This window comes from Ranitomeya variabilis, chromosome 2, assembly GCF_051348905.1.
Source record: "Ranitomeya variabilis isolate aRanVar5 chromosome 2, aRanVar5.hap1, whole genome shotgun sequence".
Taxonomy (NCBI): domain Eukaryota; kingdom Metazoa; phylum Chordata; class Amphibia; order Anura; family Dendrobatidae; genus Ranitomeya; species Ranitomeya variabilis.
Window position 1 is genome coordinate 957,944,790 of NC_135233.1, and position 25,604 is coordinate 957,970,393.

At 44.0% G+C, this 25,604-nt stretch overlaps 1 long non-coding RNA gene across 5 annotated transcripts in view; it reads right to left on the reverse strand.

Annotated features, from left to right (window-relative positions):
* The window catches only part of LOC143810066 (uncharacterized), a 41,294-nt gene extending 16,554 nt beyond the window's left edge, over positions 1-24,740 (reverse strand). For 2 of the 5 annotated variants that reach the window (XR_013222637.1, XR_013222641.1), the window contains exons 1-2: positions 16,210-16,516; positions 15,804-15,926 (exon numbers count right to left, since the gene is read on the reverse strand). This is a non-coding gene — a long non-coding RNA (uncharacterized LOC143810066). Of the gene's footprint in view, positions 1-15,803; positions 15,927-16,209; positions 16,517-21,732; positions 21,972-23,916; positions 23,985-24,578 lie in introns of those variants that run through there. The other 3 variants (XR_013222639.1, XR_013222638.1, XR_013222640.1) reach the window with 3 other exon arrangements.
* Positions 24,741-25,604: the final 864 nt, after the last annotated feature.

Here is a 25,604-nt window from a genome sequence, read left to right on the forward strand (position 1 = left end):
TGGACTGCGAAAACTTGTGTTGTGGTAATCCCGCAAGGTGGTTTCTGACACATTTTCATCCATGGAAACATGTCCTTTGGATAATACAAAATTGTGAAGTACCACACAAGCCTTCACCACATCATCAACAGTGTCAGTGAGCAGTTTAATTGCAGTTAGTAGGACTCTCCATTTAGCAGTTAATATGCAAAAGGCACATTCCACAACTCTTCGTGCTCTGGTTAACCGATAATTAAAAATTTTCTTCCCCTGGGTCAGTCCACTACTTCCATAGGGTTTTATCAAGTGTGGTGAAAGCTGGAAGGCGTCATCTCCAACGCACACAAATGGCAATGGTGGACCGGTGGTTCCAGGGAGTGGTCTAGGCGGTGGAAAGTAAAATGTCTCTCCATACAAACGACGCCTCATTGGAGAAGTTTTAAAAATCTGGGAGTCATTTGCGCATCCATACGCACCGATATCCACAGCGATAAATTTGCAGTGTGCATCAGCTATGGCCATCAATACAATTGAGAAGTACTTTTTGTAATTGTAAAATTCAGATCCAGAGCCATAAGGTTTGACAATCCTTATATGCTTGCCATCGACTGCTCCCACACAATTTGGGAACTGGCATATCTGTTCAAAATTGTGGGCAATCTCCAGCCACCTCTCCTGTGATGGCTCTGGAATGTATTCCGCTTGTAAGCAATCCCACAATGCCCTGCAGGTCTCTCTGATGATCCCTGAGATTGTGGATATCCCAAGCCTGAACTGGAAATGTAGGGATGAAAACTATTCTCCAGTTGCAAGGAATCTGTTAACAAAAGGAAAAGACAATAATTAATAAAAACTTCAAAAAACAACATTACAGTTATAAGTCTGATGAATGAGAATCATTAAAAAAAGAATAACTTACCGAATAGTCACCATCAGATGCTCCGCTGGTGATATGGAGAAGCGCAACTGGGTGTCTCGTCTCCGTATTGATTCTCCAACATGGCCCAACAAAATTTCAAAATTTTCCGCTTTCATGCGCAGATAGCTGAAGAATTTTTCAGGATTTTCCCTCAATTCAATATACAGTGTGGAATAAACGCCACGGGTCATGCATTGGGCTGTGATAGGATGGATCCACAGCCTTCTCTTCCGCCGCTGCCGCAGGATGCGCAGTCTTTCTTCCTCCTTGTCTCGAACAATGACTGCCAACCGATTAGCCTCAAAAGTGAAATCCGCACATATCTTCACAATATTCGCCAGCACCCCTTCCATCTTGGCAACTTTCTCTACAACCTTTCAAAGATGTGTTGTAAATACACTGTATATATAGTTTCCCAGTAGTTTCCAGTAGCCAGTCACATTTACAAGTACTTCTTTGTATTAGCCAATCACATTGAGATCCTCTGTTTTTAAAAACGGATCCGTCAAAAAACGGTTCCAACGGATGTAAAAAACGGTCGCAACGGTTCTAACTGATCCATTTTTTTTACGCATTCGTGTAACGGATCCGTCAAAAAAACGGATCTGTTAGAACCGTTTTCTCAACAATTTTGACGGATTTGTCGATCCGTCACGATGTCGGAGCTGACTGACGCCAAACAACTGAAGTGCGAAAGAAGCCTAAGGCCTCTTTCACACATTAGTTTTTTACAATCAGTCACAATCCATCAAAGTGTTCAAAAGACGGATCCTGTGCTGATTGTAAAAAACTGATGCACTGGATCCGTTTTTTTGACGGATCCGTCGAAACAGGTGCTGCCTGAATTTAAAGGAACAAAATTCGAGAGAGAGAGATATTTTTTTTCCCTGAGGCCGGCGTCACACTAGCGTATTGCATCCGATGCGAGAGCATCGGATGCGATATGCTAATGACCCTCGGTTCCTGCTCGCAGCAGAGCAGGACCCGAGTGTCATGCGTCTGTGCTCCGATTCTCTCGCACAGGGAGGATCGGAGCACAGCTGCGGAGGAGGCGGAGAAATGAATTTCTCCGTCTCCTCCATTGCTGGGGTCCACTTATAACGCACAGCACTCGGATGATATCCGAGTGGTGTGCGCTGTCTCACTCGCACCCATAGGCTTATATGGGTGCGAGTGAGCCCAGAGTATTCCTCGGTCCGAGACAATCGCAGCATGCTGCGATTGTCTCGGACCGAAGAAAACGGCCGACAAAAAGTCGGCTGCTGGGAGCTGCCCCATATGTTAACATTGGTCCGAGTGCAATGCGATTTTTTATCGCATTGCACTCGGCCGTTTAAAACGCCAGTGTGAATGGAAAAATCCTTGCAGTGACGGATCCTGCGTCCATTGGCTTCCAATATAGCCAATGACAGACAGCGCAGGATCTGTCGCTGGGAGATTTTTCGACGTACACAAAAAAGTTTCTATGTGCGTTGTCCCAATGGACACAGAATTTACGACAGATCCGTCACAATCCGTCGCTAATATGAGAAAAAAATGGATCCAACAGCAACATTTGCTGGATCCGTTTTTTTCACAAAACGACGGATTTTGACGGAAACAAAAAGACTGAAGTGTGAAAGAGGCCTAAAACTTACAAGGAGGTTATAAAGACCATACATAGCAAAAATGAGACAGATATTGTGCAATTCTTTTGGAAATCTGTTAAATGGAACCTGTCTTGAGAATTTTGCCTATTTCTTCAAAACCAGGATTACCAGCACTGGTAATTCATGGATGCCTCTGCTGTATTCATACCCACTGATCCTTCTGAACTGTGGGATATAAATAAAGTAAGGCCTCATTAAGATGTCAGTGATTTTTCTGGTATGCAAAAAATGGTCTACTTTTCATCAATGTTTTTCATTCTGTTTTTCTCAGTGTTTGGTCTGTGTGTCAGTTTTTTCCATCAGTGTTTGGTCAGTGTGTCTGTTTTTTCCATCAGTGTTTGATCACTGTGTCAGTTTTTTCCATCAGTGTTTGGTCAGTGTGTCTGTTTTCTCCATCAGTGTTTGGGCAGCGTGTCAGTTTTTTCCATCAGTGTTTGGTCAGTGGATCTGTTTTTTTTTTCATGTTTGGTCACTGAGTCAGTTTTTTCCATCAGTGTTTGGTCAGTGAAAAGTAAGGCCTCATTAAGATGTCAGTGATTTTTCTGGTATGCAAAAAAAGGTCTACTTTTCATCAATGTTTTTCATTCTGTTTTTTCTCAGTATTTGGTCCATGTGTCTGTTTTTTCTTAGTATTTGGTCAGTGTGTCAGTTTTTTCCATCAGTATTTGGTTATTGTGTCTGTTTTTTCTCAGTGTTTGGACAGTGTCAGTTTTTTCCATCAGTGTTTGTTCAGTGTGCCTGTTTTTTCCATCAGTATTTGGTCAGTGTGTTATGTTTTTTCCATCAGTGTTTGGTTAGTGTGTCTGTTTTTTCCAATCATTGTTTGGTCAGTGTGTCATTTTTTTCTCAGTGTTTGGTCTGTGCGTCCATTTTTTCCTCAGTGTTTTGTCTGTGTGTCTGTTTTTTCTCAGTGCTTGGACAGTCTGTCAGTTTTTTGCATCAGAGTTTGGTCAGTGTGACTGTTTTTCTCAGTGTTTGGACAGTGTCAGTTATTTCCATCAGTGTTTGTTCAGAGTGTCTGTTTTTTCCATCAGTATTTGGTCAGTGTGTATGTTTTTTCCATCAGTGTTTTGTCAGTGTGTCTGTTTATTCCATCAGTGCTTGGTCAGTGTGTCTGTTTTTCTCAGTGTTTGGTCAGAGTGTCTGTTTTTTTGCAATCATTGTTTGGTCAGTGTGTCAGTTTTTTCTCAGTGTTTGGTCTGTGTGTCCATTTTTTCTCAGTGTTTGGTCTGTGTGTCTGTTTTTTTCAGTGCTTGGACAGTGTGTCAGTTTTTTGCATCAGTGTTTGGTAAGTGTGACTGTTTTTTTCTCAGTAGCAAATAGATCAATGGCTGCACTCAACTGTACTAAAGCAAGGAAATGTGCGAATTATGAAATGTGAATAGCATAATGACTTGTGAAATCTATGAAAAAACACACGAGATGCTTAGCACAAGATTTGGCCAAAAAATGTGAGCCCATCCACCAAACGTCAAGGTAATCTCAGATCGGATGGGTCCCTGACCGGACTGCCTAGTGTGAACACTTACCTCTGGCTAATAACATGGTAAAGCCTGCATTTATAGGAAGGTCTGAACCAACTGTGTTTGGATGTAATTAAAATCACAGCATGGTGATTGGTCAGTGTGTCTGTTTTTTCCATCAGTGTTTGGTCAGTGTGTCAGTTTTTTCCATCATTGTTTGGTCAGTGGATCTGTTTTTTCTCCGTGTTTGGTCACTGAGTCAGTTTTTTCCATCAGTGTTTGGTCAGTGAATCTGTATTTTCTCAGTGTTTGGTCCATGTGTCTGTTTTTTCTTAGTATTTGGTCAGTGTGTCAGTTTTTTCCATCAGTGTTTGGTTATTGTGTCTGTTTTTTCTCAGTGTTTGGACAGTATTATTTTTTTCCATCAGTGTTTGTTCAATGTGTCTGTTTTTTCCATCAGTGTTTGGTCAGTGTGTCTGTTTTTTCCATCAGTGCTTGGTTAGTGTGTCTGTTTTTCTCAGTGTTTGGTCTGTTTGTCTGTTTTTTCTCAGTGTTTGGTCTGTGTGTCTGTTTTTTCTCAGCGTTTGGTCTGTGTGTCTATTTTTTTCTCAGAGTTTGGTCTGTGTGTCTGTTTTTTCTCAGTGCTTGGACAGTGTGTCCATTTTTTCCATCAGTGTTTGGTCAGTGTGACTGTTTTTTCCATCAGTGTTTGGTCAGTGTGTATGTTTTTTTCTCAGTGTTTGGTCAGTGTGTTTGTTTTTCTCAGTGTTTGGTCTGTGTGTCTATTTTTTTTCAGTGTTTGGTCAGTGTGTCAGTTTTTTCCATCAGTGTTTGGTCAGTGTGTCAGTTTTTTCCTCAGTGTTTGGTCAATGTGTCTGTTTTTCTCAGTGTTTGCTCAGTGTGTCTGTTTTTTCTCAGTGTTTGGTCTGTGTGTCTCTTTTCTTTAAGTGTTTGGTCACTGTGTCTGTTTTCTCCATCAGTGTTTGGTCCATGTGTCAGTTTTTTCCATCAGTGTTTGGTCAGTGGATCTGTTTTTTTCTCCGTGTTTGGTCACTGAGTCAGTTTTTTTCCATCGTTAGTTGGTCAATGAATCTGTTTTTTCTCAGTGTTTGGTCACTGTGTCAGTTTTTTCCATCAGTGTTTGGTCAATGTGTCTGTTTTTTTGGTATTTGGTCAGTGTGTCAGATTTTTCCATCAGTGTTTGGTCAGTGTGTCTGTTTTTTCAATCAGTATTTGGTCAGTGTGTCTGTTTTTTCCATCAACGTGCTGAAGGAGATGAGATAAATACTGATTAGTGAACCACAGGGACCTTTCTTGAACCAATGGAGCCCACAAACCCCATAAGGCCGGCGTCACACTGGCGTTTTAAACGGCCGAGTGCAATGCGATAAAAAATTGCATTGCACTCAGACCAATGTTAACATATGGGGCAGCTCCCAGCAGCCGACTTTTTGTCGGCCGTTTTCTTCGGTCCGAGACAATCGCAGCATGCTACGATTGTCTCGGACCGAGGAAAACTCTGGGCTCACTTGCACCCATATAAGCCTATGGGTGCGAGTGAGACAGCGCACATCACTCGGATATCATCCGAGTGACGTGCGTTATAAGCGGGCCCCAGCAATGGAGGAGATGGAGAAATTCATTTCTCCGCCTCCTCCGCAGCTGTGCTCCGATCCTCCCTGTGCGAGAGAATCGAAGCACAGACGCATGACACTCGGCTCCGAGCAGGAGCCGAGTGTTATTAGCATATCGCATCCGATGATCTCGCATCGGATGCAATATGCTAGTGTGACACCGGCCTAATGGAAGGTGTTTCAGAAGCTAATCCAATCAGCTCAAGCCCAGGAAACGTCGGAAGACGGAAGAGTCTTGGGAAAGGTGATGGTGCCAGCGGCTGCAAAGTCTACATTACCGCCCGGTCAAACAGTGCTCACATTGCCAGTGTGAGCTTGTACTCCTCTGGAGGGAGTGGAGGTGCAGCATCATCTATGCGCCCACCTTTGAGGAACACCTACAACTGCTAGAACAAGTGTTGAGCAAGTTACAGAATCATGGCCTGAAGGTGAAGCCAAATGTCATCTTTTCCGTAAGCGAATTGTGTATTAGGGGCATATTGTGTCAAGTGAAGGAGTAAGATCTGCATGAGAGAAAGTGGCGGCTGTGCAAGAATGGCCCACTCCTAAGACGGTGAAAGATGTACAGGCTTTCCTAGGGCTTACTGGCTATTACCGGCAATTTGTGAAAAACTTCACCCGTATAGCGAACCCCTAACTGGAACTGCTGAAGGGAATGTTGGCCGGCTCGAAGAACCAGGCCATCCAGTGGGGAGACAGGCAAGAGAAAGCCTTTTGAGCCTTGAAATTGGCTCTCACTGAAGCCCTCATACTTGCCAATGCTGATTTTTCACAGCCATTCATCCTTCACATTGTGTAAGGATTCTGGACTTTCCTGGTGCCTGTTCGCCCTGATCCAAGATGGAGTCTTGGATCTCGCCCTGTCATGGAACTTCCTGTCAGCCTGATTATTTAAGTCCAGGTCATGTGTTCCAAGGTGCCTAAGTATTTTGTTGCTGCTGGCTCCTGAGCTTCTGCCGGTTTGCTGGTGAACTCCCTGCTTCTGCTCATTACTTGTTGGTCGGCCTTCATTCAGCCACCTCTCGCCTCTGGAACTTCTGCTACGAGCTGCGTACCAGTGGAAGTGTCTTCTTTGCTTACAGAACTTTTCCCAGTGTTGTGCCTCTTTGCACAACCACACCAGGTGAGCAAGATTCAAGTTGTGCTTGTCTCATCCTGAAATATTTACTCATCTGCTACACTTAGATGGCGCTCTCTCTCTTTTCTAGGACGTCTTTCACATGACGCATCATCTGTGAACTATTGGAATCCTACTAACAAGAACTGTGCACACGCATGAGCAAGTGTTGCTGGACATCATCATTTAAATACTGTGTGCACTAAACCTTATTGGACTTCCTTGTTCAAGTGTCTTGTTTGCTTCCACATAATTTCCTTGCTGGACTGGTTCACATTAGAGGTCGCGCCCCGCTACTCAGTTTGCTGTGATTTTCTACATAGAGCTGAGGACCTCGTTACAATTGCAGAAATATCTGTTAGTTCTGTTTACTTTTCTGTTTTTGAGTAAATACATCTTCTGCTGCAACTTTGTTCTCGGACTGGCTTTATCCCATGCTATTAGATTCCGTAGTATCCATATAATTATTACAGGATACTTAGGCCATAAAAGGAATCTGCTGGGATAATGTCGACCGAGACAAAGATGGATCAGTTATTTTCTATGATCCACTCTTTACAGAGGGATATAGAGGCACTGCAAAACAAGGTTTCTAACTGGGAGGCTCATTTTGGGCATGCTCTTCAGGAGTTAAGTAATCAGGTGGCTGGTCTGATGACTGCAGGGGCACCTCCACCTCCACCTCCAGTGCAGCCACAGCCACAGCCAACTACTCCTCCCAAGTTACCACCATTTAGGTTCAGTGGGGACCGTTACAAATTTCGTGGGTTTGTAAACCAATGCCTTTTGTATTTTGATGTGCATGCCGCCTATTTCCTTACTGACCGATCTAACTTTTTATGTATTATCATGTTGCTCACTTCCCGAGCTCTCGTATGGGCAAATCCGCTTATGGAGACTCTTGACCCTCGCTTGAATAACCTTGACGATTTTCTTGCTGCTATGTCCATGATGTTCGATGATCCTAATCGACGCACTACTGCTGAGACCGCTTTGTTAGCTTTACGTCAGGGTAAGCGTTCTGTCATCGAATACGCTACTGAGTTTAGACGGCTGGCGGTGGATACAATTTGGGACAGTTATGCTCAATTACCTATTTTTAGGAGAGGATTGTCTAATGTGTTGAAAGATGAACTAGCTCATGCAGATGCTCCGGAAGAGTTAGACGCTTTTATTCAGCATTGTGTACGTATTGACATACATGTTACAGAATGCAGACAGGAGAAATTTGTAACCTCTAATCGTGTCACTAACTCTTCTCTTCCTCCTAAAGAATCTACTGGCAAGTCCTCTTGGGAGGCTGAGCCAGTTCCCATGCAGGTGGATTCGCTACAGCGTCGTGAGAGTAATGAGCGCAGAGAGCATCGTTTCCGGGAGAGTCTGTGCTTTTACTGTGGGCAGTCAGATCACTTCCTCATCAACTGTCCCAAGCGACCTCGCAAAGTACTAGCCACAGTAGGGGAATTTGAAAATCAAGATGCTGAATCCATTACGTCAGAGTCTAGTTTTTCAGTGAGTGCCATTTTCTCCTCTCTATCTATGACTGCCTCTCCTGAGACTCTAAAGGGTAAGGACACACATTGCTCCCTTCCCATTAAGATCCGGTCGGCGGGAAAATGGATTCCCTGTGCAGCTATGGTGGATTCAGGGGCAGGAGGAAATTTTATGGACATAGCTTTTGCCAGGGAATATGGCATACAGATTCAGCAGAGAGATGCTCCGGTAACTATGGAAACAGTGGATGGCTCACCTCTAGTTTCTGGACCTGTAGATCAGGAGACGGGACTTCTGGAAGTTTTCATAGAGCCTAATCACCAGGAAACGCTATCATTTATGTTGATCTCTTCTCCACATTTCCCTTTAATTTTAGGAATTCCATGGTTGCAGTTACACAATCCTACTATCAACTGGGAGACTAAGGAGATCATCTTCCCATCATAGGAGACAACGGTAACAGGCCAGATAACTCCTCGGGCTACAGTACGGGTTACTGAGGTATCGTCTTTACCACCTGTTTATAGTGAATTTTCAGACATTTGTGAGAAAAAGATGGCAGACCAGCTTCCTCCTCACAGACCGTATGACTGTCCCATTGAGCTGCTTCCCGGAGCAGCTATTCCCTTCAAGAATGTCTATCCAGTAGCAGCCCCAGAGCTGCAAGCATTAAAAGAGTACATCGATGAGAATTTGGCTAAGGGTTTCATTCGCCCCTCCTCATCACCAGCAGGAGCACCCATTTTTTTTGTTAAAAAGAAAGATGGAACTCTTAGACCATGTATTGACTATCGAGAGCTCAATAAAGTGACCGTCCGGAATCGCTACCCGTTACCGTTAATTCCTGAACTGCTGGAAAGGGTACGACAGGCCAAGATCTTCTCCAAGCTGGATCTTCGAGGAGCATATAATTTAATTAGGATCCGTCCTGGAGATGAATGGAAGACAGCATTTAGGTGTCGGTATGGACATTTCGAATATCTTGTGATGCCTTTCGGTCTCTGCAATGCCCCGGCTACTTTCCAACATCTAGCAAATGATATATTCAGAGATCTGTTGGACCATTTTGTTGTGATCTACCTGGACGACATTTTGATTTTCTCTGACTCTTTGCAGGAACATCAGGAGCATGTCAAGACCGTCCTGAGGCGTCTAAAAGAGAATCACCTCTACATTAAGCCTCAGAAATGCGAATTCCATTGCACAGAGATTCAGTTCCTGGGGTATGTCATCTCGCCACAGGGGCTTAACATGGAGGCAAGTAAGATCCAGGCTATTCTTGATTGGCCTGCACCTAAAAATGTCAGAGGTACAGCGTTTCATCGGATTCGCAAACTTCTATAGACGATTCATTCGCAATTTCTCTGAAATTGTGCGACCCATTACACAACTAACTAAGAAGGAAAAGACTTTCTTGTGGTCCGCACTGGCTCAGGAAGCTTTTGATTGTCTTAAATCCCGGTTTACGTCTGCACCTGTACTAATTCACCCAAACCCAGCACTTCCGTTCATCGTAGAAGTGGACGCTTCGGACTGTGCTCTGGGGGCCATCCTCTCACAGAGAACGGGAGAGAAAAGCTTGTTACATCCATGTGCTTTTTTTTCTCGCAGACTCTCCGCTGCAGAAAAGAACTACGATGTGGGTGATAAGGAGCTTCTTGCCATTATCGCTGCATTTAAGGAATGGAGACACCATCTGCAGGGGGCATCACAACAAGTTATTGTGCTCACGGATCATCGCAATCTGGAGTTCCTTAGATCTGCGAGATGTCTTTCTCCACGGCAGGCTCGTTGGAGTCTCTTTTTGAATCAATTTAACTTTGTCATTTCGTACCGCCCAGGTTCACGTAATGGGAAAGCGGATGCTTTGTCCCAAATCCATGCCACGGATTCCGTACCTGGGACCCCGTCTAAGACCGTACTATCTGATGCCAACTTCATCGGAGAATCATTCAGAATAAGGACTTATGGAAGACCATTAAGGAGGCCTACGACGCAGATCCATTTCTCGCTAACCCGACTGCTGATGTGAACTTGGTTCTCAGAAACGGTATGTGGGTCCGGGATCAATGTTTATATGTTCCAGAGGCCGTAAAGCTGCAGGTCCAAAAGTTTGTCCATGATTCTAAGTTGGCGGGTCATCGGGGGGTACAGAAGACACAGGAGTTTCTGAGCCGTTTTTTTTGGTGGCCTACCTGTCTGAAGGATGTGAAGAGCTATGTTCTCTCTTGTGAGGTATGTGCACGTTTGCACGTTTCAAGACTCCACGTGTATCACCTACTGGACTGCTTCAACCACTACCTGTCCCCTCTCATCCTTGGGGGTCTATTTCAATGGACTTTATAGTTGAATTGCCCACCTCTGGTGGGAAAAAGTTCTATTCTAGTGGTTGTAGATCGCCTTACTAAGGCTGCCCACTTCATTCCCTGCACTGGTCTTCCCTCAGCCAAGGAGACAGCAGATCTGGTCATCCAGAATGTGTTTCGGCTGCATGGAGTTCCGGACGAAGTAATCTCAGATCGGGGAGTGCAGTTTACGTCCAAGTTCTGGAAAGGATTCTGTGATTCACTTGGTGTTAATGTTTGTCTGTCCTCTGCATACCATCCTCAGACTAATGGGCAGACAGAACGGACGAATCAGACTCTAGAACAGTATCTCCGATGTTATATCAACCATTCTCAGGATGACTGGTTGGAATTGCTCCCGCTCACAGAATTCTGTTATAACAACTCTCAGAGTTCTTCTACTAAAGTAACACCTTTCTTTGCCAACCTAGGTTATCATCCCAGTATTCTTCCCAGATCTCCAATCAACGCACCGGTGCCTGCAGTTCATGAAAGGTTGGCGGCAATGAGACAGAATCTGGAAACCCTGAAGGAATCGCTGTGTACTGCACAAGAGAGATAAAAGAGATCTGCCGACAGGTTTCAGAAGCCCACACCTATGTTCAAGGTAGGGGACTCTGTGTGGTTATCTACTAAGAACTTAAGATTGAACATTCCATCACAGAAACTCGGACAAAAGTTCATCGGCCCATTCAAGATCTCTGGGATCGTGAGTTCCGTTGCCTGTCGTCTGAAGTTGCCAAGAACCTTGAAGGTACACCCGTGTTTCATGTCTCCCTGTTAAAACCGGTGTCTCCAAATACATTTCAGGGTCGGATTACACCTCCTCCTCAGCCTGTGTTAGTGGATGGACAAGAACAGTTTGTGGTAGAGAAGATTCTGGACTCCAGGATCCGCAGGAATCAACTGCAGTACCTCATCAAATGGCAAGGATATCCATCTGAGGAGAACTCTTGGGAGCCGGTGGGCAATATCTGTGCTCCTCAAAAAATTACTCAGTTCCATCAGAAATATCCTGACAAGCCTGGTCCTGGATCGTCCTGAGGCCGCTTCTGAGGTGGGTGTAATGTAAGGATTCTGGACTTTCCTGGTGCCTGTTCGCCCTGATCCAAGATGGAGTCTTGGATCTCGCCCTGTCATGGAACTTCCTGTCAGCCTGATTATTTAAGTCCAGGTCATGTGTTCCAAGGTGCCTAAGTATTTTGTTGCTGCTGGCTCCTGAGCTTCTGCCGGTTTGCTGGTGAACTCCCTGCTTCTGCTCATTACTTGTTGGTCGGCCTTCATTCAGCCACCTCTCGCCTCTGGAACTTCTGCTACGAGCTGCGTACCAGTGGAAGTGTCTTCTTTGCTTACAGAACTTTTCCCAGTGTTGTGCCTCTTTGCACAACCACACCAGGTGAGCAAGATTCAAGTTGTGCTTGTCTCATCCTGAAATATATTTACTCATCTGCTACGCTTAGATGGCGCTCTCTCTCTTTTCTAGGACGTCTTTCACATGACGCATCATCTGTGAACTATTGGAATCCTACTAACAAGAACTGTGCACACGCATGAGCAAGTGTTGCTGGACATCATCATTTAAATACTGTGTGCACTAAACCTTATTGGACTTCCTTGTTCAAGTGTCTTGTTTGCTTCCACATAATTTCCTTGCTGGACTGGATCACATTAGCGGTCGCGCCCCGCTACTCAGTTTGCTGTGATTTTCTACATAGAGCTGAGGACCTCGTTACAATTGCAGGAATATCTGTACTATGTTTAGTTTGCTATCCTGTTGGCTATTTTTCTATATAGAGCTGAGAACCTCGTTACAATTGCAGAAATATCTGTTAGTTCTGTTTACTTTTCTGTTTTTGAGTAAATACATCTTTTGTTGCAACTTTGTTCTCGGACTGGCTTTATCCCATGCTATTAGATTCCGTAGTATCCATATAATTATTACACATTGATGGAAGTCTGCATGGCCTTGGAGCAGTCCTGTCACAGGCACAAGGAGGAAAAGAATGGGTGATAGCCTACGTCAGCCGGTCCCTGCATGACTCAGAGCAAAATCTGGACAATTATAGCTCTTTCAAGTTGGAGCTGCTGGCCCTGGTATGGGCCATGACTGAGAAGTTCGCAGAGTACTTATCTGGATCAGAGGTTCTGGTGAGGACGGACAACAACCCCTTAGCCCATCTCAAGAATGCAAAGCTAGGGGCCTTGGAGCAACGATGGGTGGCCTGCATTGCAAAATATCGGTACAAAATTGTCTACCGGACTAAGGCCAAGAATACTCATGCTGACGCCCTCTCCAGGGTGACACACAAATGTTCTGGCTGTGACCGAGATGAGGAGCTTGAGGTGGAGGAGATTCCTAGATTCCAAAACCTATCTACCTCATGGGTGGCGACGCAGGGACAGATCGAGGGAGAGTCTGAAGATCAGGTACTGGGCAGTCCTGAGATGACTGGATCCAACTTCAACAGATGGACAAGGAGAGTGCTCAACTGCGACAGTGGGTGGCATTGAAGCAACTTCCTAGTCAGAGAGAGAGGAATGCGCTGTCCTCAGATGCCCTGCGGATTCTAGGACAATGGGAATGAGTCCGCCTGAGAGATGGATTGTTATATCGGAAGGTGCAGCTGTTGCGCGAAGAGGGAGTCACGTGGCAAATAGTACTCCCAGAGAAGTCGATCAAGATGATGGCTACTGAGGCTCACGAGTGAGGGGCTCACTTCGGTGCAGATAAAATGTTCCGATGGCTACAGAGATTGGTGTATCACCCACGACTGAGGAATGTGATGGAAGATGTGCGCCAACAGTGCAGCTTTGAGCTGGCTAAACCCCCAGAACAGTGGGCCCCAACACAGACCATTGTGACCTCCATCCCTTTTGAAGTCTTGATGATTGACTACATGACTGTAGGACCAGCGCATCTTGGCTACAAACATTGTCTGGTGATGACTGACCACTTCACCAAATTTGCGGTGGTAACTAGAGATCAGACAGCCGAATTAGCTGCACAGGCTATCTGTCGAGATTCATCCGTATGTACGGCTGTCCGAAAAGAATCCACTCCGATCAAGACCTGCTTCCAAGGGCGAGTTATGGAAGAACTACACTGTACTTTCCGGATTTGAAAGTCCATAACTACTCCCTATCACCCTCAAGGGAATGGGGCCTGTGAGTTTATCAATCGAACATTAATCCAGATGTTACGTATTTTGGAAGAAGACTGGAATATACGGTAGCCTGCGTTTGTGGCAGAGCTGGTGTGGGTGTACTAGAGTGGTCCATCGTAACATGTTGTGGCCCTGCTTGTCCAAAGAACCCAAAAATGGAGGAGAGGTGATTCCAGCTCCGGTCCCCGACTTCGATGAAGAAGAGGGAGTGTTATCTTCATACCCAAGCCTCAATTATGTGCCCCCTACCCATCCTGGGGAGATGGACACCGAGTCGCCCAAGCTGGAAATTGCTAAAGCAGCAGACCCACTGGGTCAGTGCCTCTCACCCGCTACGAGCAAGATCAATTTATCTGGCAAAAAATTATCCAAGAAGTAGAGAAGTGCAAATGACTTGTGAAGGAGGTGGGGATGTAGAATGGAAAACCGGGCTGCCAGAGCTGTTGAAGTGTTGGGTCCAGAAATGCTGGAGCTGAACCTCCTGTTCCTGGGGGGAATGAGTTTACACGAGCCAGTAACCAGGGTGAAGGGGCGTGGCCAGTCAGTGTGAGGTAAAATGGGTTGCGTGGCAACAGAAGCGTTCGTACCGCTAGAATGCTGTATAGGTACAGACTGCAAACGTTGAGAGGGGAGCGACAGGCCACGGCATGAAGAGAAAGAGTGGCATAGTGAGGGACTCACCGAAACCAGTGGGTGTGCAGGGGAGCATGCGATCGACGGAGCATTGCAGTATGAACGTCCGGGTGTCGGCTGATATCCAGAGAGGCGCACGCCGGGTAAAACATTGCAGTGCAGCCCTTCAGGTCACAGCAGCTGCTCAAGGAGACCCTCACCGAAAGGAATCTTGTGGGGACCTCTACTCTCCTACTTCACAGATATATGGACTAGGGGCTCAGCGGATAGAACCGGAGACTGCCCGCTACTGCCAGAAGAAGGACCATGTGCTAGGCGAAGACGCCAGCAGACATTACACCGAAAACCACTGGCATTCTGTGATCCAAGAGGTCTTCAGAGAGAAACAGGCTACGGACCCACGATAAGTGAACTATTAATCAGAGACTGTTAAACAACTGTTTATTCAGTTTAGTTTTGTACCTTTTTACCCTCCTATCTCCCTGTGTGGAGTTCCCTTCTGTTGACTATTTAAATATAGTTAATCCCTGCTCTGTAGCATTTGTGTTACTGCATCCCAGCACCTGCATATTGTATCACATGAGGTCAGTATGTGACCACTGCAGCCAATCAGTGGCTTCAGCAGTCCCATGCCATACTTCGTAGCACCATGGCACATGCTCTAACTACATCTGGGTAGGTTTTTTCTAAACATGGCATTGTTTAAATTTTTTTTTGCAGTAAAGTAACAAAAGTGGTTGCAAAAATGGTTGCAAAATTGTAAATAACCGTTAAATAGGTTTTACATCCCAAGTTCTAGAACCCCTTAAATCAAGAAATGAATGAGAGAGAGAAAGATTGAGATAGACAGCGTCGGTATAATACAGTAATAAAGTGCAGCCAGCGTACCCCGATCTTAACTGTCTGGAAATAGAAGGTTAGATAAACATAATTAACCATGCCTTGCATTGCTAACTGTGTCAGGCAGAAACATCTGGTTATAAAAAGGGGTAATACATCATCGGGTTTCATGTTTATCCACAAATCAATTCAAGTCAGTTAATTTCTCTGGGATATGAAACAATAGCAGCTAAATGCAGGTCCACATCATCGGGACATGTAAAACACATTACATAACTATCTGCACTTTGTAGTGTTATAAGTGGCGTTCACAAAATCAATGATGTCAGTGGCTATATATTTGCAAATTTCTGTTGTAGCTGGGCTATATTACTGTTTTATGTGGTATTAAAATGTTATTGTAGAATGTGGCATGTGCAAACATAATTCATTTATCACTCTGTTATCTTTATGTCCCATTACATTGTTAGTTGTAAGTCTGGCCATATAATTTTGGGATGCACTGTGAATATAAAAATGCTTCGTCTTCATACACATGCAGATTGTAAATGAGAGGTGTTATTTACCTAATGATTCTTCAGTCTGGGCTGCATTACGCTTTCCTGTAGCTCAGGAAGGCTACAGACTGCACACATTTCATTTATGGGCATAGTAACCAAGTTGTGCTCCTCATCTTTGGTGATGTGACACTGAAACGAAAGAGTTTAAAAGAAAAACATTTATATCCTTATGCAAAAGAAGACAGACTGTACAAAACAACAACCAAGGCAGCATGGTCCATCAAGGGGAAGAGAGATTTTGCATTTTACAGGATGCCAGCTTAAGGGAGCATAGCCCTAGCTGGAAGAAAACAGATCTTCTTCATTGACCTTACCTGAACCCATGGATTTGTTTGGACAAGCCAGATTGGGACCCTCCGGTCACCTGGCCATGTGCCTTAGTTGACTGTCAGCTTTCTAAGCTTGTCCTTACCTCCTCTCTGTGGGTGCTTGCCAAAAACAGGGTGCTCTAATCCCAGTCAGTCAACCCATCTTAGTTAACAGTTTCACTTTTCGTGGCTTCTCAGCTGGTCACTTGCTGAAGGTCCTGTGGGTAATGGAATGCCAGCAGAGGTCGACGTGGCATCTCCAGATGTTATTCACGGTCCTGCTTCTGGCTGCAGTGGGCGGTCTCCGGTTTTACCCACTGAGCCCCTAGTCAATATGACAGCGGGGCAAATATACAAAGCCCTCCACAAAGTTCAGTTCGTCACATGTCCCTCTGGGCAGCCTATGTTCCTTGAGCGGCTGCACTGCAGTGCTCTGCCCAATATTAGAACACAAAGAAGCAGGATAGGTCATATGAATGGGGATCACCACACATTTGGATAAGGCAAAAGTTTAAACACAGCTTTATTTGGGTAAATAAGCAAACAATAACACGGCACTAACATTTAAAAACATTTAAAACAGGAGCATATTTATGCCCCAAAACTTTCAAGCCCCTAATACGGCTACAACCCACACTTGACTCCTAGGAAAAATTGAAAAATGACATGCAGTAAGGTATCTATATAAACAGTATTGCCCCAGTGTAAAAAATACCTTGATACAAATGGAACAGCCCATGGTCCTATAGAACCAATAAAGACTTAGAGCTTTAAGGATATGATAATCTTATGGCCGAGTAACCCTGTAGGTGGTCAATACAGTATCAAACCCTCAGATAATCAGAGGGACAAGGAGTAGGACATGATAATACCAGGTACCACCAATAAACAATAAAGATGAGCAGAGTTGCTACCTTGCACTGAAAAAAATGACACACAGTTAACGATCAACAATGCACTCAAATGGGTGAGTAATAATAATCCCTTAATACATATATAGAGCAGCCCACTAGAGAACTGAAGCCTAAAGATATAATAATCATATGGCAAAAGAAGACCTGCCAGTGACTACACACAATGCAATAACAAACCCAAAATGGTGGGAGAAGCAGAAGATAAATAATATACGATAGACCTGATATTGAAAAAAACAAACAAAAAACCTGCTTCCTTGCACTACAAATAACGCATAATGTATAGTCACCAAGACAGCTCAATAAGTCTGGGGGCTCAGGAAGAAATTTTCAAGGCCCCAAATATTTCTCAAGAAATAATCCTTTCCATGAAAGTCCAAGACAACGCCATGCCATAAGAAAATCTGCGACCCAGCGGAGTCTAGTGCGTGCAGTGCAGATGCCCAACGCGTGTCGCCACCATCTGGTGGCTTCGTCAGGGGTAATGACCGCAACACATGCCTTTCTATTTATATATACAATCAATAGATTACGATACCCAATACAGCTGCGTTGATATGAAACCGCCGCGTGGAGTTGTAAGGTAGCTCCGTGCATGGCCCTGAGTACAGCGCTCAAACCAGAGCGCATGCGCCAGCGTCCTTGGGCTATGTGCACACGTTGCGGATTAGGCTTAGGAATTTCTGGTGCGGATTCTGTCTCTCCTGGCAGAAAACGCACCTGCGGTTTTTTGTGCGGTTCCGCAGCATTTTTTTGTGCGTTTTTGCTGCGGTTTTCTTGCGGATTTGCTGCGGTTTTTACCCCTGCGGTTTTCTATAATGGAGTGGGTACAAAAACGCTGCAGATTCACAAAAAAGAAGTGACATGCTACTTCTTTTAAACCGCAGCGTTTCCGCAGCAGATTTTCCGCAAGGTGTGCACAGCAATTTTTTTTCTCATTGATTTACATTGAACTGTAAATGAATTGCGGATCTGCAGCGTTTCTGCACCTCAAAAAACGCTGCGGATCCGCAGCAAATCCGCAACGTGTGCACATAGCCTTGAAGCGGAAATGCATAGCAAAGTGGGTCGCCAAAGCAACTTTCACGCTTAACCAGTGACGCATGCGCACTGATCTAGTTCAATCACCAGGCAGCTGATAAACAACAAATACCACCGCGCCGACACTTATACCTATTATGCGCTCTAAAGTGGTATTTAGAGCCTAAGTAGCCGGGGTGCACAAGCGCCCATATGGATACAAAAAAGGCGCCTAAACCAGAGTACTTGATCTATTCAATATAATGAGAGTCAACAATGGTTCCGATACACATATACAGACAGTGTGAGACCCTGAGAAATCAGCGCCGATACAACTGTGTAACCCTAAACCCACACCAAAATGCATTGGAATTATATCAAATATTTAATAGCATGAATATGGCTGGTAATAGAATACATGTGAATACAGATATAAAGAAAAAAAAATGCAAAGTAACACACTCGCCTGACTTACAGTGTTAGCACAATGTCATATTGCGGATAGATTGATATACCCTTGCTCCAACAAAAGGAGAAATACCATACACGGTGCTCTCTACACTGACGGAGCATATGTACCGGCGCACTTAATAGATATAAGACAATACCCAGGTCCTGATAGTTTAAGCAATGTTCAAATATAAGCAGTCTCTGTGAACTTAGAAGCAAGCATATACACATGGTAGATACACCTGTATCAGTGTACATGTAAACAATGCTCTGCCCGGCGTGAGCCTCCCCGTGTGTCAGCCGACACCTTATAGTCTGTAGTGCGATACTCTGTCATACTCCAACTGTCAGTCACGTAATTTTATTGATACATTATATGTGACTGTCCCAAGATTTTTGTAGGACAGACATCCCAGGAACTTCGAAGAAGGATTCAACAACATCTTTCAAATATTACAAGGGCTCGGAAGGACAAGAAATAGGGCTTTAATATTTTTGACGTTGAACATAATGGATCGTCTTTGTCTATTGGCATTCGTACTATGACGTGGACTCTTACCTGATGTCATCTTATCTGCAACTGACTTGGATGTTTCGACAATTATATTTTTTATACAAATCCACTTACAGTATGTGGATACCATGGTTGTGCACATTATATTGTGTTGTGCACTTTCTACATACTTTAGCGTTTAGATTAATTATAATTTCTCACATGTATCGACTTTTCACTTTATTAGCCAACGTACCTCTTTGGATATGACTCTCACCCTTATGTGCCTGTGGACCCACCCGTTATTGCATATACTATGGGCTGCTATTTATTAAATCTAAATGGGTACATTTTTCTCAATGGCATTTACATGGTGTATATTATACGTTCATTTTCCTTTGACGGGTCTTATAATCATGTTTACATATGTCCCTTTATAGAGTTCTATGCCAGCCATTTAATAATAGGCCTGTATTTGTCGTATTTACTTACTATAGTAGATATTTACCTCCGATATGGCTACTGTGTTTATGATTAAAATAAATAGCCGGTGTCTAAATAATAGTTTGCATCATATAATTTGTATTTAGGTTTATTCTTCATATATACGTTAGTAGCTTTAAAATTATTAACAAAGTATTAATTTCTGTGTATGTACCTGCGCTTATTTATTAGATACGGTCCACTTTGCATTTGTTTTATTTAAAATTTACTTACCTCTAGTTTGGTCGTCAGATTAATCGTCTGCAAGTCTTTGTGTTTTATTTGGGTTTAGTCCATTACACATCTGTTGGGGGTTCATGAATAATAAGTAGCACAAAGATATGTTTGCACATGTGCGTGCATTTGTTTGATTAACATATATCGTCCTTAGGCCGGGGTCACACTAGCGTGTGGCATCCTCTGATGTGAGAGCATCGGATGTGATAGGCTAATGACCCTCGGTGCCTACTCTGTTGCGAGCGGGAGCCGAGTGTCATGCATCTAGGCTCCGAGCCTCTCGCACAGAGCGGATCAGAGCACGGCTGCGGAGGAGGCAGAGAAACTAATTTCCCCATCTCTTCCATTGCCGTCGTCGGCGTATATCGCACTGCACTCAGATGACATCACTCGCACCCATAGACTTATATGGGTGCGAGTGCGCCGGGACTCGGCCACGTGTCGGTGACAATCAGAGCATGCTGTGATTTCACTTGCACGTATAATATGGCTGAGAAAAAAAACGGTGATGGGAGCTGCCCCATCGATTAACAGCGGTCCGAGTGCTAAGAGATAAAACATCTGTATTCCTCATTAGCGTGACTCCGGCCTTACACTAACCTTGCACATGTGCAGTTGTTTGATCAAACAGAAATCAATGATATTTTGGGCCTGCTCCTGCATAGTTACTCTGCTATAAATCTAAATTGATGCAGGGGATGTGTTGGGTTATGCTTTATCACAAGTAATGGCCATTGTGCACTGACGCCTGCGCACAATCTGAAAGTTTTTCAGTGATGTATCGGCACTGGTGTAATAATTGGGTTATCCCGCATGATATATTAGAGCATGCACGATGGTGGCTTTGCATCGTAACCGCTCACATGGTTTGCACATGCGCTGGAAACATTTTAGGACACCAATTCACTCCATGGACACATCTTCTGTGACGTATTGGCATCTGAGTAATGATTGGGTGATCCCACATGACGTGATAGCATATGCACGATGGTGGTTCAACACCATCATTACTCAAATGATTTGTCTCTGCATGTGCTGTGAACAATTCCGGATGCCAATTCATTCCATGGACACATCGTACTAAATGTTCTCCACACCTGGTAATGTTTATCTCGCTATTATTAATTAACGATTTACTTTACCCCTGAGGAAGCCAATGAGCAGTTGGCGATACGCGTGGTGTCTCTTCCTCATTCTATACGATGCTTCACTCAAAGTTTCCTTTCTATACCTAGTTCTTAGTTGAACTTATTTATTGCAGCAATGACCACGGTTCAAACGTTTAGGGAACATTTGCATTAATTGTTTGCATAGTAAGCTGTAGAACTGTATGATATCAGTGTCAGGGGTGATGTCCTACCATAATTATGCATTCAGCTATTTGGAGGTAAAAGACATCTCTCTCATGTCTATTTGTTCACCTACTCTAGACTTTTATATTGTGGGTACATTGTGGTGGTCATCAGCATGCAGATGAGGTTGGGTGATTGTCCTACACTGGCACACATATTATGTATTCATTTGGCTTTTTTAACATTTTTAACATTTGTGTTTTGATGTGTTCTTTGTGTGATAAAGGTGATATTATATGGTGATCCCATTGTGTCATATTGCATGCTTTTTTTTCTTTTGTTTAACTAAATAAATGGGAGTACCTAGCAATATTACATTGCAGGCTGGTTTCACATTTGCGGATGGAGGTGCTGCGGAGGGCTGCGTACGTCCTCTGTGAAGCTCCGCCCACCGCCGCACATCCTCCGGTCAGCTCCGCCTATGTCGTCATACGGCATGCGTACCTATCTTTACCATTAGTTATGCAGGCCATGCCGATGTATGCGGATGCCTCCGCATGTGTCGTTTTGACAGTGCAGGGACCTACACCATCGAGTTGCATTTTGGTGCAAATGTGAAACCAGCCTAAATGATCATTTTTTCTAACTTGCTTTTGCATGGACTCAGCAAAATCGCTGGCCGCCATTTTTCTGAGCCTTAAAGCGCCATCAGAAGGTAAAAAACATTCTTATGATTACCTTATAACTCTAGCTCTTCTGCTACACACCATTACCCATCAGGTCTTCAGCACATCTTCTGATTCCCCTCCGCTTACGCTAGAATCCATGGGCTTCTCGTGCTTAGCAGGAGGGTTGTGTGAATGCGCATCACAGGTCACAGTGCATGTGTGCATGTTGTGACGCAATGACCTTGCAAGCCTCATCAGGTCTATGAAATCTATTTAATAATGCATGTAGTTTCTATTCTGAAGATATACTGTATCTGCATATAAAAACAGTATATAATTGGAGATACCTGATTACATAGTTACATAGTTACATAGTAAGGCCGAAAAAAGACATTTGTCCATCCAGTTCAGCCTATATTCCATCATAATAAATCCCCAGATCTACGTGCTTCTACAGAACCTAATAATTGCATGATACAATATTGTTCTGCTCCAGGAAGACATCCAGGCCTCTCTTGAACCCCTCAACTGAGTTCGCCATCACCACCTCCTCAGGCAAGCAATTCCAGATTCTCACTGCCCTAACAGTAAAGAATCCTCTTCTATTTTGGTGGAAAAACCTTCTGTCCTCCAGACGCAAAGAATGCCCCCTTGTGCCCGTCACCTTCCTTGGTATAAACAGATCCTCAGCGAGATATTTGTATTGTCCTCTTATATACTTATACATGGTTATTAGATCGCCCCTCAGTCGTCTTTTTTCTAGACTAAATAATCCTAATTTCGCTAATCTATCTGGGTATTGTAGTTCTCCCATCCCCTTTATTAATTTTGTTGCCCTCCTTTGTACTCTCTCTAGTTCCATTATATCTTTCCTGAGCACCGGTGCCCAAAACTGGACACAGTACTCCATGTGCGGTCTAACTAGGGATTTGTACAGAGGCAGTATAATGCTCTCATCATGTGTATCCAGACCTCTTTTAATGTACCCCATGATCCTGTTTGCCTTGGCAGCTGCTGCCTGGCACTGGCTGCTCCAGGTAAGTTTATCATTAACTAGGATCCCCAAGTCCTTCTCCATGTCAGATTTACCCAGTGGTTTCCCGTTCAGTGTGTAATGGTGATATTGATTCCTTCTTCCCATGTGTATAACCTTACATTTATCATTGTTAAACCTCATCTGCCACCTTTCAGCCCAAGTTTCCAACTTATCCAGATCCATCTGTAGCAGAATACTATCTTCTCTTGTATTAACTGCTTTACATAGTTTTGTATCATCTGCAAATATCAATATTTTACTGTGTAAACCTTCTACCAGATCATTAATGAATATGTTGAAGAGAACAGGTCCCAATACCGACCCCTGCGGTACCCCACTGGTCACAGCGACCCAGTTAGAGACTATACCATTTATAACCACCCTCTGCTTTCTATCACTAAGCCAGTTACTAACCCATTTACACACATTTTCCCCCAGACCAAGCATTCTCATTTTGTGTACCAACCTCTTGTGCGGCACAGTATCAAATGCTTTGGAAAAATCGAGATATACCACGTCCAATGACTCACCGTGGTCTAGCCTATAGCTTACCTCTTCATAAAAACTGATTAGATTGGTTTGACAGGAGCGATTTCTCATAAACCCATGCTGATATGGAGTTAAACAGTTATTCTCATTGAGATGACTTACAAAAATAGATAATAATGATAGCAATAGATCTGACAAGATTTAAATTTGCCAAATCATGTGGACTTTACCAGAAAATTTGATTTGCATCAAATTTATTCTCCATTAATTGAATGTCCCTTGTTATTTTCTGGGGTCTGGAGAGGGCCAGAGCATCATGAACGTAAGGCTTCATTCAGACACTGGATTTTCTCAAATAAAAAAACAAACTGATCATTTTGATCAGACATTGATCAGTGGTTGATTATAGTGGGGTCTGAGTGTCTTCAGTTTTTCTTGTATGTTGAGAAAAAAAGGCTTCGACACCTTTTCCTTTCTGGCAGTCTGTGAAAATTGGACCAATAGATATGCATTGCCTATATTAATCCAACCCATGAACCAAAATAGGACATGGATTGCTAAAAATCACAGACATGTGGATGGCCCATTCGACTATCACAGGTGTGAGTGCTATCCATGTAACAATTGTATGTGAAAAACAGATGCATGAATGAGCACTAAGATGTAGAAAAAAAATCAACTAGCAACTCTCCGCTCAATGTCTCCTATAAAGTCTTTAGTGCCTCTTACCGCCGTTGTGCGCTGAAACCTTGGCCACGGTAGGTTGTAACTTCTGTTCATGACTACGTCAGGCACATTCCTGAGCATGAACGTTGTAAGACATTGTGATGTCACAAGGTTGTGACCTTATGATATGCCTGTGCAAGTGTAAGGGTAGGGCAGGGTGGTAGTCGTGGCTGAGGTAAAAGTCTCTTGCACACCCTGACCTCCCCTCACATACACTCCACAACTCTCAGCCAGCATACCTGCAGCTCCTTTTCCCTTGGGGCTTCCTATAAAGATCTGCAAGTTTTCCTCAGCCGAAGTAGAATAATCAGAGTCACAGTCCTGTTGAACACTTGAACAATGAACTGTACTTGAAACAGGCACATATCGGTTCTTTTCAGCACTTACAGCAGGCTTTACAATACACAGTTTCTTCCATGGCCCTGTCTTCTCTCTTTCCGTGTCAGCATTTACATCAGGCTTTGCATTACACAGTTTCTCCTCTTTCTCGGTCTTTCCCTCATCTTTACTAAGCCCGCTTCTGGAATGGACCTTGCTTACCGGTCCTCCAGCATCCTCTGTGCCCAGTATTACTTTAGTCAGGATTCCTCTAAACCATTTCTCCCTGGTCCCGAGTTCATCCATCCACTTAGCAAGCCGCCACATTCTGAGTGACCTGTACTTACTTCTTAGTTCTTTTCTAGCACCTACAGCCGCAGTCCCACTTATACTGCGCTGTCAGTGACCTTTTCAATGCCTTCCTTCTTTCTCTCTCTCGTAGCCTTCCTGACCCTGATGCTGCCTGACTGGATCTTGGGCTGCTGCAAGCTGACTGCCCTAACAGGGCGCTCCCGCCCAACTGATTCGAATTTCCAGATGTTTCCCAGATTAACTGCCGTTATCTCCTCCCACTTAACTGTTTATAAGCTTAATAACGCTGCACCCCCATCTAGTGGCCAAATTAGGGTACTACACTTTCCCTACAACTATTACAGTAATTATAGCATTTACACAACGGGTACCATAAATATGCACACCTCCTTGTGCCCCTTACATTGTCCCTTCCTTTAACAATGGTCACCCCGGACCATTCACCGAACACATTTATTGGTTACAACAAATACTCCACGCAGGGAGGTAGCATGATTGAACAAAGTCTCTTTTTTTTCTTTTTTTTTTTGGCTCAGTAAGAGACACCAGATGCCACCTGCCACCATCAGTGAATGCCCGTTTGCTCCACAGTAGAGTCCATTAATAAAATCGCAAGTTCCTGGCTCACAGTCCTCCAGGTTACACTTAAACTTTAACATATGTCAGGAGACAGTCCTTCTGATGATACCGTTTACTACATTTTAACAGTTCAGTCTCTTAAAGGTAGATTTTAACATTTCTTTTACAGGAGTAGGACCTTTTCATTAGGTCAACAGTTCTTGAAGGGAGGCATCCCCCTCCCTTTAATTATGGCACTAATCTGTGTGCCACGTGCACGCTGCTTGGTAATAGAGTCCAGTCTGTTGCTGCAGCCACATCCGGTCCACTAATCAATGGACCCTGCTTTTAAACAGGTGAAGTTCTGCTATTCAGCAGAAAGGGCACAACAGGCGCAAAAAAAAACAAAACAAAAAAAGTTCACCAACTTGTCCTGTGTGACCCGATCCGGTCACGCTACCCTCTTTCCTTTGAGGGTAGTCAGGGCTCTTTTGGCCCACAGG